Source organism: Lactuca sativa, chromosome 9, assembly GCF_002870075.4.
Source record: "Lactuca sativa cultivar Salinas chromosome 9, Lsat_Salinas_v11, whole genome shotgun sequence".
Lineage (NCBI taxonomy): Eukaryota > Viridiplantae > Streptophyta > Magnoliopsida > Asterales > Asteraceae > Lactuca > Lactuca sativa.
Genome location: NC_056631.2, coordinates 146,933,188 through 146,947,725, shown reverse-complemented (window position 1 = coordinate 146,947,725; position 14,538 = coordinate 146,933,188).

Here is a 14,538-nt window from a genome sequence, read left to right as displayed (position 1 = left end):
ATGGGTTGATACACTCGATTCACTCTAAACAAAGCTCTGATACCAATCTATCACACCCCAAAACCTGAACGGCAGAATCGTTCGGGGTGGACGACGTCATGTATAGTATCACAACAATGCAAAGTAGTAAACAAGCAACAACATCATCCATTGCATTAATAATATAATTTCATGCAAGCGTGTTCTGTCAAGTTATATAGACACCAAAAAAGTACATCAAAATAAAAGAGGAGTCTTGAACAAGCTCCATCTTCTCAAAAACCTGGCACTGGTACTTATCTACTGGTGACCTGAGAATACAACTTATTTTGAAAGCAAGTATCAGCTTTAAAGCTGGTGAGATCATAAGTATATTAGTGTTTGTATTTGTATGATGTTTTGAACTCTCCTAGAAAACCCTATGTTTCCTACTAAAAGTAGCCTTCTACCAAGGCATCTAGTGTTTGTGTGTGTATCTCTTGTAAGAATGTGTATTTTCCTAAATCCGACTATCATTTATCAAAAATATAGCTTTTACATTACCGTGCATCGTGTGAATGTTCACGAAGTGAGTGTATGGGAAAATGATGTACTACTATAGTATTTGTAATAAGTAACTACTACTATACTAACTACCTTAAACCAATTTTAATTTAAAGTAACATGTGATCGGCCTGTATCCTGCTACCAACTCTAGTAAAACAACGACGTAAGACGCCGTAAGAAATGACATTTGGCACCCGTAGACTTGCAAATCCCACTGTAGCGAACAACAAGGTGTAGGATAGTCAATCCAGTATAGATCTATACGCAAACTCATACGCTCCCCAATTAAGGAGATTATGGATACAAAAACGGTCATGGCAGATAGTGCCATGCCCCGTTTAATGGATCACATAACTGCATGAATGTATATGTAATGTATGTGCTAGCTGTATTGTGTGTTCTTTCTCTGTCTAGCCTGTATGTATTGTCATGTTCTGTGTGTAATAGTTGTAATGTGTGTTCTTTCTCTATCTAGCATGTATAGTAATGTACTGTGTGTACTAGTTGTATTGTGCTCTCTCTCTATCTAGCAAGTATTGACTCATGAATGAATTGACTAATTGTATGATTCTTCGTTCTAGTAATAGCATTAGTATCTTCCTAAACTACGCCTATCGTAGTTTACTAGTAATATAACTTGTACGTAATGATCATGAATGTATACCCTTGCTACTCAAGAGTATTGAATTGGCTAGTGGAAGTTTTATGTCTATATATGTATACATATTATATAACTAGTATTTAGACGACCTTCGGACGGATACCTGGTGCCCTAAAGCCACATCCAAACAAGGAAAAGGAGATAAAGCGAGCTAGCCTTCCTAAATCCTTTAAACATTACTTATATAACTATACATACAAAAGCATGCATTTGGCAATATAAAAGTATGAAAAGAGTTTAAGTAAAAGTATTTGACAACAGAAGAGTTTGTAAAATAGTTTGAAGCAAAACAGTTTGAAAAGTAAGAAAACCACTTGTTTGGTAGCTATTAATCACATGTGATTGATATAATAATTATAAGTATTCAACTTGTATCCCCCCCATAAAAGCATTTAAAAACATTAAAAGGTCAATTTAATGGGTATGAACTCACCTGTAGTGAGTGATTTGGATGAATTGAAGATATAGGATTGCTAGGTGTCAAGTGATGACTTGTACACACATAATGATCCTAGTTAACATATAAATACACATATTGTTGGATAAGGTGTCTAAGTCCATAACTATTTCATGTAAAGACTTGACCTGACCCGGCATGGTCTATTTGGGTTGCATGGCACCATGCAATTGGATAAACTAAATGAGAGAAATAACACATATGGTTTATTAATATATTATAAGTTCTAATATATTAATAATATTATTTAATTATTTTTGATCAAGAATTAATTTAGAATTAATTAAGTGATCAAAAGAATAACTAATTAAATATATGGGTAGATTATGTAAATCTTCCATATCTTATATAGTGGGCTAAAAGGCTCCATGGATTATCTAGTAGGGTTCCTCCCATAGGATGCTCCATGGATGCTCCATGGAGTTAACCCATGGATTGAGAAATGAAGAGTCATGTTACATTAGGGTTTTACCTAATGCAACACACTATATACGGACCATGTCTCTCCCCAAAATCGGCTAGACTAGTGATACACTAGAGAAACAAGAGGGCTTGGCCGATTTTGAGTGTGTTAGAGTATTCTCTCAAGTTTATACTTTGCATTTGGTGTTGTGTGAAGCATTTGAGGCATCACACTTGAAGTGCTAGGCTCACAAGGTTTCAAGGAACACTTTCAACAATAAGGTATGTAGTTCTATCTTTTATACAAAGAAAATTATACCCCATGTATGCTAGATAGGTTCATAACCTTGGAAAAACAACGTTGGATGATTATTAGAAAAACATAGATCCAAGGTTATTAGGGTTGCATGTACACTTAGGAAGTGTTAGAATGCTCAAAACCCATCAGTGGTATCAGAGCCTAGGCTTGCTTGTTTGATTTTTGTGCAAACTGCTTGAAAAATCGAGTTTTCTGCTTTCTGCACATATGAACTCGCCGAGTTAATGGGGGGACTCGACGAGTCCACGCAAAAATGCAAGCTACTCGACGAGTCAGTTCCTGCACTCGACGAGTAGAGGCTGCTGTGGTCAGAATTTCGCTTTTAGTTGTCGGAAATGGACTAGAAACATTACCCTAAATTGTTTTGGTACTTGAAAACATGTTTTAGATGGTGTAATGTTTATGCTAATCCATTTACAATGACAATTATCAAAACTACAAAGTTTTAAATGTAAGTTTTGATTCATGAAAGTGTTCATATTCATGTTCTTGATCTTATGATGTTTAGATGATCATAGGAATTATTTCTACTCTATGTGGTAGATTAATTCATGATTATTATGTGTTTTAATGGAGTCCATAACTTGTCCTCAACTTATGGAAAACCAAAAGTCACTTTGCTTTTAAACCATTAAAAGAATACATGGGTTATAAAAATGAAGAGTCTTCATTTTTAATACCCTAATAAACTCATAAGTTACTAGAAATGAAAAGTTTTGAAAGTTTACAAAACATGCCCTCAAGTTTTGGAACAAGTAAAGTGTTGATTAAAACTTTAGTTCCAACCCTTAGAATTTTGAAAGTTAAAATTCAACCCTTATACTTATAGTATTATGATTTAATAATTATATATATATATATATATATATATATATATATATATATATATATAAATATATATATATATATATATATATATATATATATATATATATATATATATATATATAAGAACAAAGTCGTCTTACCGCTAGTACGCCTCATTCACGAAGCCGGACTATAAGGTGCGTATAAGGTTATTGCCTATAAAATGGCAACTTAATGGGTGTCCACTCTCACCCACCGCTTGCTTGACTGGTGGAGGGTCGTTAGCCGAACGGGTAAGACAAGGACTTATAAATTCTCATTAAAAGTATGATGAATATTATAAAGTAACTAAATGTTTTATTAAATTCCCAATCTTAGTTATTTCAGGAAAAATGTGAATAAGGTGCTAATCCATGAAATTACACTTTACACTTTGTCTAAGTCGTTAGTGGAGCGTGTGTGGTTAACCGGCACACTAACTTGGACTTAACAAGGTAGGTAAAGGGTGACTTAATATTTATCATAGTATCGATGGAGCGTGTGTGGTTAACCGGCACATCGATTGAGGGGTAATTTATTAAGGGTACCAAGTAATTTGCATGGTTACTTCACACCTCGTTTTGTGATCCTCGGCATCCCAGTCACAAAACTTGGAGGGCACACTCGAGATTGAAAAATGCCTTTGAAAAGTTCATTGAATCTCAAAAGAATCTAGTAGTTTCTAAGAACCAAATTAAATATTTTTAATATTTCAACTTTGGTGGAAATTTGTGAATCGTCATTCACCTACCTTTCAAATATGTTCTTACTTAGATTACGGCATACCTCTTCTAAGTGTAATATATTGTGATTGGGTCCTAGCCTTAACACTACATTTGGGTGTTTTATTAAGGGCTATCTCTATATCTAAACTAATCCTTCTTTCTTCTTTTATCAGATGTCAGCAAACAATGTTGCTTCTTGCTCTAATCCTAGTGGCTCCTTTTCTCTTATGAACTTGTGTGGGAAAGTCACTTTTGATAGATCCAACTTTAATGAATGGATCAGAAACATCAGAATGATTACTCGCTACGAGGACAAGGAATATGTCCTCGATAAGGAGCTTAAGGAGATTGATGAGACAGTTGCTACTCCTCAAGAGATCGCTGAGTTTAGGGCACATGAAACGGATGCTACCAAAGTTGCATGCATCATGATGGCCACTATGACCGCGGATCTCCAAAAATCCTATGAAGATTTCTACCCCTATGAGATGCACCAAGAGTTGATGGAAAGATACCATCAAAGTGCTCGTTAAGAAAGGTATGAAATCATCTCCTCCATGATAACAACTCGCATGAGGGATGGTGAACCCATCACGGTCCACATGCAGAAAATGCAAAGATTTGTGGATCGTTTGCGGAAGCTAAATGTGAACTTCCCTGAGGAGCTTGCAATAGATATCATTTTGCACTCCTTACCTTCATGTTATGATCAATTCTGCATGACATACCTCATGAACAAGGATGACGTCACACTCAGCAAACTTCAAGGACTCTTAAAGACCGCGAAAAGTGGTCTTAAGGGTAAGGCAGTTGTTATTACTCCTACTGGTGAAGGGTCGTTAGCCGAACGGGTAGGATAGGACAATAATTCTCATTAAAAAGTATATAATGATAATTATAAAAGTAACTAAATATTTTTTCTAAATTCCCAATCTTAGTTACTTTAGAAAAAATGTGAAATCAGTGCTATTCCATGAAATTTCACTTTGCACCTTGCGAAGTCGTTAGTGGAGCGTGTGTGATTAACCGGCACCTTGATTTGGTGGTAAATGACTCGAGAGTACCAAGCTAATTTGCATGGTTATTCACACCTTGTTTGTGATCCTCGATATCCGATTCACAAACTTGAAGGACATAATCGAGATTTAACCATGCCATTGAAAAGTTCAATGAATCTCAAAAATATAGGAATTTGATTAAACTTAATTCTTTAAAATTTTAGTTTTGGGTGGTGAAATTGGTAAATCATCATTTACCTACCTTCACTAATTCTACATTGGATTACGACATCCCTCTTCTGAATTGTGAAATATTGTGTTAGGTCCTCGCCTTAATATTTCATTGGGGTGTTATATTAAGGAATTCCTATCAAATGAAACTTGTCTTTCTTTTTAGATGTATGCTTCAAATGATGCTTCAAACTCAAATGCTTCTAACACTTTCTCCCTCATGAACTTATGTGGGAGGGTCATTTTTGATGAATCAAATTTCAATGACAGGATTCGAAATATTTGCATGGATATTCAATAAGAGGACATTGAATATGTCCTCGATTAACAACTCAAGGAGATTGATGAAGAAACTGCTACTCTTAAACAACTAGCTTAGTATAGGGCACATGAGAAGGACACGACAAAGGTGTCCTGCATCATGCTAGCCACTATGACTTCTGAGCTTCAGATATCCTACGAGGACTTCTAGCCTTTTGAGATACACCAAGACTTGATGGAAAGGTACCATCATAGTGCTCGACAAGAAAGGTATGAAATCATTACCTCCATGATAACAACAAAAATGAAGGATGGAGAGTCCATCACAGGCCACTTGTTAAAGATGCAGAGATATGTGGATTGCTTGCTGAAGTTGAATGTCAACTTTGATGAAGAGTTGGCAATTGATATTATCCTACACTCTTTACATCCTTTTATTATCAATTACGTATGACTTATCATATGAACAAGGAGGTAGTAACTCTAAACAAGCTTCAAGGCCTTCTGAGAACTGCTGAAAGTAGTTCAAAATGCAAGTCTGTTGTACCTACTCCTACTACTGTTGCCACTGTCCTGGAAATTGGATATGGGAAAGGGAAGAAATAGAAAGCTCCTTTCAAGAATCACAAGGGAAAATCTGATGATGGATCCTCTTCAAGTGTGTCCAAAGGTGGTTCTGCTACTACGTCTTCCAATCTAAAGGATGCAAAGTGATTTTATTGTCATGAAAAGAGACATTGGAAATGAAGTTTCCCTAAATACTTGTTGGATACTAAAGATGGGAAGGTAAAACCCACCTTTGCAGGTATTTATACTATTCAATCTAACAACACATCACATTCTAATTCTTAGATCCTTGATACAAGATGTGGTTTTCATATTTGTTCTGATTTGCAGGGTTTAAGAAGAAGTAGGGATGTGGAGCACGGGAAGATGAACTTGATCATGGGGAATAGGAAAGTGTCACCTGTCACCAAGATTGGAGTTTATTCTTTATTTCTTTGTAATAGGTTAGGTTTAGAGTTGAATAATTGTTTCTACTCGCTAGATATGATGAGACACATTATTTCTTTTCATGGTTCGCATAAACAAGGTTTTAGTTTTTCGTTTAATAATGAAATTGGTTCTATAAATGCTTTCTATATTGACATGTTTTATTTTGAAGCATTACCTTGTAATGGTATATATGAAACTGTGATGGTTGTAGACAACTTAGGAAATAGTGTATTGCATATTGATTCATCCAATGGTATGGACAAAGCATGCTTATGGCATTGTCTTCTTGGACATGTCAGCAAGAAGCGCGTAGCCCAAATCCAAAAGAATGGAGTGTCGGAGTCATTTGACATAAATTCAGATGACACGTGTGAATATTGTTTTGGTTGGAAAGATGACCAAGTCACCTTTCGCTGGTACTTGTGAAATAGGTGAGGGCTTGTTGGATCTCATACACACCGATGTGCGTGGACCCTTCAGATCCTTAACAAGGGATGCTAACCGCTTCTATGTAACCTCTACCAACGACTATAGTAGATGTGGATATATCTACGTATGCAAGCACAAGTTGGAGACCTTTCAAAAGTTCAAAGAGTTTTAGCAAGAAGTGGAGAATCCATTGGGCAGGAAGATAAACAGGCTTCGATCCGATCAAGGTGGTGAGTATCTTAGTATCGAGTTCCACGACTATCTTATTAAATATGGAATTGTTTCACAATTGATGCTACCCAGGGCACCACAACATAATGGTGTGGTTGAGAGGTGCAATCGAAACTTGTTGGACATGCGTTATTCCATGATGAGTCAAGCTTTGTTACCTATCTCATTTTTAGGGTACGCCTTAGAGACTGCTGCCCATATCCTTAATCTACTCCCAAGTAAGAAGGCTGCCAAAACACCTCACGAAATATGCATAGGGAAAGTTCCCTCATTAGCACATATCAAGGTTTGGGGTTGCGAGGCTTTTGTAAGACGAAAGACTCACGACAAGCTCGAACCTCGTAGTGAGCAATGTATTTTCATCGGCTACCCACATAAGTCCTTTCGATATCTCTTCTACAAACCTAGTGACAATATTGTCTTCGTTGCGAGGAGTGGAGTCTTTCACGAGAGAGAGAGCTCATATGCCAAGAGGATAGTGGGCCGCAAATTGACCTTGAATAGCTTCAAGAGTTAATAGATGAAGGAACCACTAACACTAGCGCCCAACATGAGGAGTAAACTCCTATTGAACTAGTTGACAAGTCAATACCTCTTCGACATTCCTATCGAGATAGGATGACGCCGGAATTTTATGGTTTTCATATTACTACAGAAGGTGATACATTTATCAGTGATAGTACACTGGTAAATTTGCATGGGCCATCTAACTTCATGAAATCCATTGCAGGCCCTGATTCTGCTAAATGGAAAAAGACAATGGACTATGAGATTTAGTCCATGTATAACAATCAAGTTTGGAACTTGGTTGAAAATGTACCAAGTCGTAAGACGGTCAGGTGCAAATGGATCTTCAAGAAGAAGACAATCATGGATGGGAAAGTTCACACATATAAGGCGCAATTGGTTACGAAGGGCTTTACTTAAACTCAATGAGTTGACTATGATGGGACCTTCTCACCAGTAGTGAAAATTAAGTCTATTTGGGTTATGCTAGCCATATCTGCGTTTCATGATTATGAAATATGGTAGATGGATGTCAAAACCGCTTTCCGTAATGGGAAGTTGGCTCGAGCTGTTTACATGAGTCAACCAGAGGGTTTTGTATATTTCAAAGCTAGTGGGAGTATAGTTAGCTTTCTCGTGTCGTATGTGGATGAAATACTTCTCATAGGAAAAGACATTCCAACCTTGCAGGAGGTTAAGTCCTGGCTTGGGAAATGCTTCGCTATGAAGGACCTCAGGGAAGCTGCTTACAATCTAGGGATAAGGATATTGAGAAATACTAGTAAACGACTAATGGGAATTAGTCAAAGTACCTACTTGGACAAGGTGTTGAAACGTTTCAACATGGAGAATTCCTAGAAAGGAGAATTGCCAATCCTGAGTAAAACCAAACTAAGTAAGACTCACAGTCCGAGTATCGATGCCGAGATGGAAGAGATAAGTCGAGTACCATATGCTTCCTCCGTTGGCTCCATCATGTATGTTATGACATGTACTCGCCCTGATGTGACTTTTGCTTTGAGCATGGTTAGTCGATATCAAGGGAATCATCCTAGAGCACATTGGATTGCAATAAAGAACCTTCTTAGGTACCTTCAGAGGACTATGGACCAGGTCCTCGCCCTTGGTAGGAGTGATTACTTGAGAGTGACGGGGTATAGTGACACCAGTTTTTAGACCGAGAGAGATAATTTCCGCTATCAGTCGGGTTGAGTATTTACCCTAAATGGAGGAGCACTAACCTGGAAAAGGTCCAAACCAGAGACTATAGCTGACTCAACATGTGAATCAGAGTACATAGCAGCAAGTGAAGCGTCGAATGAGCCAATACGGCTAAAGAACTTCATAGGAGACCTTGGAGTTGTACCAGCCGTAAAGCAGCCTATGGAGATTTTCTATGACAACGAGGGTGTGGTCGCCTTAGCCACAAAATCAAGGGCTCATGGCAGATCCAGTTACATCGACAGAAAATATCACTTCATAAGACATTGAGTAGAAGCGGGGCTCCTTGTAGTGAAGAGGTTATCGTCAGAGGATAACCCAGCAGATCCCCTTACGAAGGCATAGAGTTGGGTTAAGCATTTGTTGCATGCTAAGAGCATTGGCCTGAGAGACGATATTAGTTTCAGTTAATAGATAGGTTTATTCGAAACTTCTAAAAGATAAAATGTAATTGAAATTTGATGATTGAATAAAGGTGTTTTATTTATGAGTAAAGTTACTATCTTGTGTCAATTTTTTACTATTGTTTCAATTTTGCATGTTTTAAATTCCAGAATAATATGATTATTCAAATTATCCACACTCGATCATACTTTGGAAGTAAGCTCTAATGTTAAACTGTTATGAATGGGCTTGTAGATTGTATAAAGTGTTTATACGTAGCAAAGGTTTGCTACAACCTTCATGAGTGCTCCTAAAATAAGATTTAAGTATTCGATTAAAATCACGCTCACATGAATCACTTCATGGAATTTATCACGAGTGATTGTGAGACGATAATATCGTATAGTCTTCAAACAAAAATATATGAGTTGTTAATTACGAGTTGGTTGTACATTGATAGTACAAAAAAGCATCAATAACATGATGTTATAAAACAAGTTGTGTATAATTTAAGAAGTAATTAGTACAAGCATATAAGTTGAAGTTTATCTATTCCTTTTATCCTAATAGGATTAAAAGCGGTATCCTGGCCCCTTGATGATTTTGTTTTGACTTATGTGTCGGGCCCGGTCAGGACTCAATTGATGTGTTCAATTAAGTTTTATGTCAAACAAATCAGAAATCGGGAAACTAACTATTGGACAGTAAATATGACTATGTTCCATGTATTTGTCCACACGATATCTTGAAGAACAGAGGATTATATGATCCCTTATCTAAAGGACGCATCATTGATTTGATCAGAGTTCGATAGCAGCTTTTGAGAGCTATGATTACTAATCGGATTTTGAAGTTACATTGGTGGTTATACTTATTAGACTTATCCAAGTGGCAGATTCTTGGATTAGGTGTCTAAGCCCATAATTATAATTGGTATGTACTTGACCCGATAGTATCATGGTCTTCTTGGGTTGCCTTCACCAGAGCAATTTGATAGGATAGATATATGAGAAAGAGGTCATGTTTGATTTATTAATACATTATAGAAATAATATATTAATTGAGAAATCTTATTACTTAATTGGTATTGATCAAGAATTAATTTGGAATTAATTTAGTGATCAAAAGAGACTGATTAAATTTGCGGGGATTGATTAGGTAATCAGTAATACTTGTAGTTTGGGCTAATAATGTATGTTGATTAGGGATGGACTAAACCTATATGAGAGCCCATGATGGTCTAATCCAAAGGGCCAATGAACTATGAAGACGCATGGTGAATTACGGCTTACATGTAAGAAACCCTAGGAATTCTACACTATAAAAGTAACCCCTAGCTTCCTAAAATCGGCCACTCTATTCCATAGTGAAACGCTAGTTAATTTTGTGATTCCTAACCTCTCTCTCATAAGCCTCCTCTTACTTTTGGTGTTTGTAACTCATTTGAGGTATCACACTTGAGGTACTAAGCACTTGAAAATCCAAGAACTACAAGCTACAACAAAGAGGTATTCATCTTACTAGTTTATATGTTGTATATCTCCGATTGCATGCTAGCTAGGGTATATGCTTTGGAAAAATGAAGTTACATGTATAACTTGAGAAAACATAGATCCAAAGCATATAGGGTTGTATGTGCACCATAGGATTGTTATAGTGCTCAAAACCCATCAATCATAACTTGAGATTTCTTCTATGTCAAAAAAATCCTAAGGATGGCAATGTTCTATCTATCGTTTAACATTAGTTTCCTACATAAAAAAGGTTTATTATCCTAAAAAAATCCCTTAACTATTTTAGGATACCAGTTTGATGACTAATCATTTCAGGCTAATCAGATCTTAAAAGTTATTGTAGGATTTGAACTTTTCAAGATCTTGACTCTCTAAGGATCCTCAGAAATCCTACAATCATATGAAGAAAATTAACCATGCACGCAAAGAAGAATGAAACAACCATACATAAACAAAGAAGTGATACATCAATTCCATAAGAAATAAACATTATCATGTACAAAAACATGCAAAATATTCTTATCTAACAGGCCTAGATTATGGCTTCATCATCATTGTCTGGGGTGTTCTCCTCCTCATTCTCTTTTGGCTATGGCCCTTGAAGATAATTCGTAAATGTTGGCAGGATCACCCTTTAATTTGGCTAAGGATTCTCTCTACCAAGTCGTATTCCAAGATCCTGCGTTGGCCAGATCTTCAAATAGTTTGAGCTTGGCCTCCCAAACAACTAAGGCATCACTTGCCTTTACCTCAACGATCACCTCCACCATCTCCTCCTTGTGCTTATCCTCTTTCTCGGTCTGTTCTTTTCTCAAGTGTTCCACCCTTTTTAGAAGGTCATCATTCGATTTCTTTCCACATCTTCTCTTGCTCTTTGCGAACTTGCATGGACCTCTCAGCCCGAATTATCAAATCGGCAGAGATATGGTCCGAGAACTGAAACAAAAAAGACATTAGAAGAACTGAGAAAAGGAAACCAACTTACGGATTGGGCCCTCCGCCCCAAGATTCACCAAGCTCAAATCCACTGGATTATTGTTCTTTCTCTTTCTAGACCCCGAAGATTTCACCATTAAATCTTTGGGAGCTCTCACGATAGGAAGTAAGGAAGAAGTCTTCTCTTTCTTCACCATGAATTGACCGTTGGAAATGGTCGTATCCATGTCAGAAAAGGAGAAGTGGGAACTAGATTGAGTACTCTTAGATCCCGAGCACGACTAAAGAACATTATGAATTCAGGATCATTCATAAAAGAGAAAAATATAAGAAGGATCCTTACGTTTCAACATAGAGACGGCTGTAGAGGAAATTTCTTGATCATTAAACTCACCAACCTTAGAAGACATCTCTAACTCAGATAGAGTTAGGAAACACTCTATTATTTCCTCGATATCTTCAACAGGAGGAACTAGCTCGTCAAACTTGAAGACTGCAAAACATCAAATAAAATAAAAAGTGTAAATGTTAATCTTCTTAATACAGAAAAAGGGACACCTTAACCTTTTTAATCCAAGATTGTGATAAAAGATTTCCATCAGGAATAGAGTCGCGTTTCACGAAGAAATATGTCCCTTTCCAAGCACCATCATTAATCTTGGACTTCAACACAAGGGAAGATTCATCAGTTTTTCCCTTGAACAGGAAGAGAGAGTTCCCAAAAGTTGTAGATTATAGATGCAGGCTAGCTCATTTAAGCCTATGGAAAGATCGGTGCATCGGTTCAAATGATCGATCTAATAGAGGATCCTCCAAACCGTTGGAATGGCTTAAATGTACGAGATTTTAGTGGTCACAAAAAATTCAAAAATGATTTCGTAGAAGGGTTAAGAGAGTCCTGGGGTGAAAGGATCTTTGGGAAAACAAAGCCAAGAGGGAGAGACAAAGTCAGTTTGGATCCTAGAATCAAAAGCCTTAAAGATTGTATCGGTAGGAAAAGTTCTAGCCGACTTTAGGGCCTCAATGACATTGTCATTGTTGCTACAAATTTCCTCATAAGATAAGATTTTATTTTCCTAGAAATCATCATAAGGAATAGCGATGATGCTAGAGGGAGAACATAATATTTTACCATGACTAAAGACAAAAAAGAGAAAATAAACAAATAGAGTACCTTCGACGATATTCGATGAACTTCTATATAAAAAGATAAGAGTAAGAGGAAATTAACAAGCTCCGTATCCTATTTATACAAGAATCAAGGGAAGGTAGAAGAGTGATTTGTCCCATTCCAATGGCTAGAAATCTACCCGTTGAAATTAAAATTACCCCATCCGTTAGAGATTTTACTTCATTTTTTACTTAAAAATTATACCTCTAAATATCTAAACACTAGTAGTTATAATTCACAGGTATAATTTGCAAGAAATTGTTATGGGCAGGGTCCTTAAGACATGTTTAGGATCTTCAAATACTTTTGTAGCCTCAGGATCCTAACTATTACCACTAATGTTTCTAAAACTTGTAACGACTATATTTTCTTTATTTTTCACACATGTGTAAACCTATCCAACACAAAACCAATTCTCAATGGAGAGTCATCTCGACCACGCAAAAGACCCAGAATACCAAGTCAAATAACGTTCATATGCTGATTCTCGAGGATCCTTGAATTACCGTACTTCTTGTTATTACACTACATAAATAACACATGTATCTAGCACAATACAGACACGATAGGCCCTAGAATTACTCTTGTACTTGTATTACTTTCATAATCTTTGTAATCTCATATTAAAACTAATAAAACACATCAAGGCAGGTGATGATTATCACCTTCCAATGTTTTATGCTAGAGATATTACAGATGATCAAGGTCTTTCCTTGTAACTTATGTGTCTCACTTTGTTTACCATTCGCTACTTAGATTATACTAACACCATAGCCTCTCATATAACTTGGTCGAATTACACTTGATTAATTTTTTACCAAAACAAATATGAGACTCTTTCTCAACGAAGAATCGCTTTAATCAGTCTTAAGACCTGGGAATACCAAGTCAGAAAAGTGCATATGCTCATTCAAGAGGATCCCGAAAATATCATATATATTTTTATTTAACTTAGACTATAAATACACATGTAATACACACACTATAGACACAATTAGCTCTATTACTACATTTGTACTTGTATTATCTTCATCATTTATGTAGCTTCACATTAAAATCCTTAAAAGCATCTAGACGGGTGATCACTATCACCTCCCAAGGTTTTATGCCAAAGATCCTATAAAGGATCAAAGGCTTTCCGTGTAACTCACTTGTAACGCACACATATTTGGGATAGTGAATTTATAGATAATAAGCGTTAAAATGAATTTTTGATAGAAGAGTATTTAGGATAAATAATCTGAATCAAAGTTATGGTATATGTCACAAGGATTCTGTACATATAGAGAATGTTGAAATCTAACTTATAACGAAGAAGTTATGACCCGCCGAAGTTTCACGATTAAACTGGTACGGCTCCGCGTATCGTAAAAAGTAAACTTTTAACAAAATACTTTTTACCCTTACTGATCTAAACGAATGTCGTAGTAGACGTTAAACTGTGAGAGTAGATATGGATAATGTCCAAATCTTACTTCATTTGAAGAAGTTATGATTTTTCTAAGATTCAACATAACAATATACAACTCAGAAATTGAATTTTAGATCGATCGATTATTAGTCGACACAATCTAAATGAGAAGTGAAGATATCATTAATAGGAGCCCAACAATATAAAGACAGTCAAATATGGACATCGGACGACAAAGTTATGATTTTTTAATGGACTTTAACTGACTAAGACTACTAAAATATAGCTATAAAAATTAAATCAATATAACCCA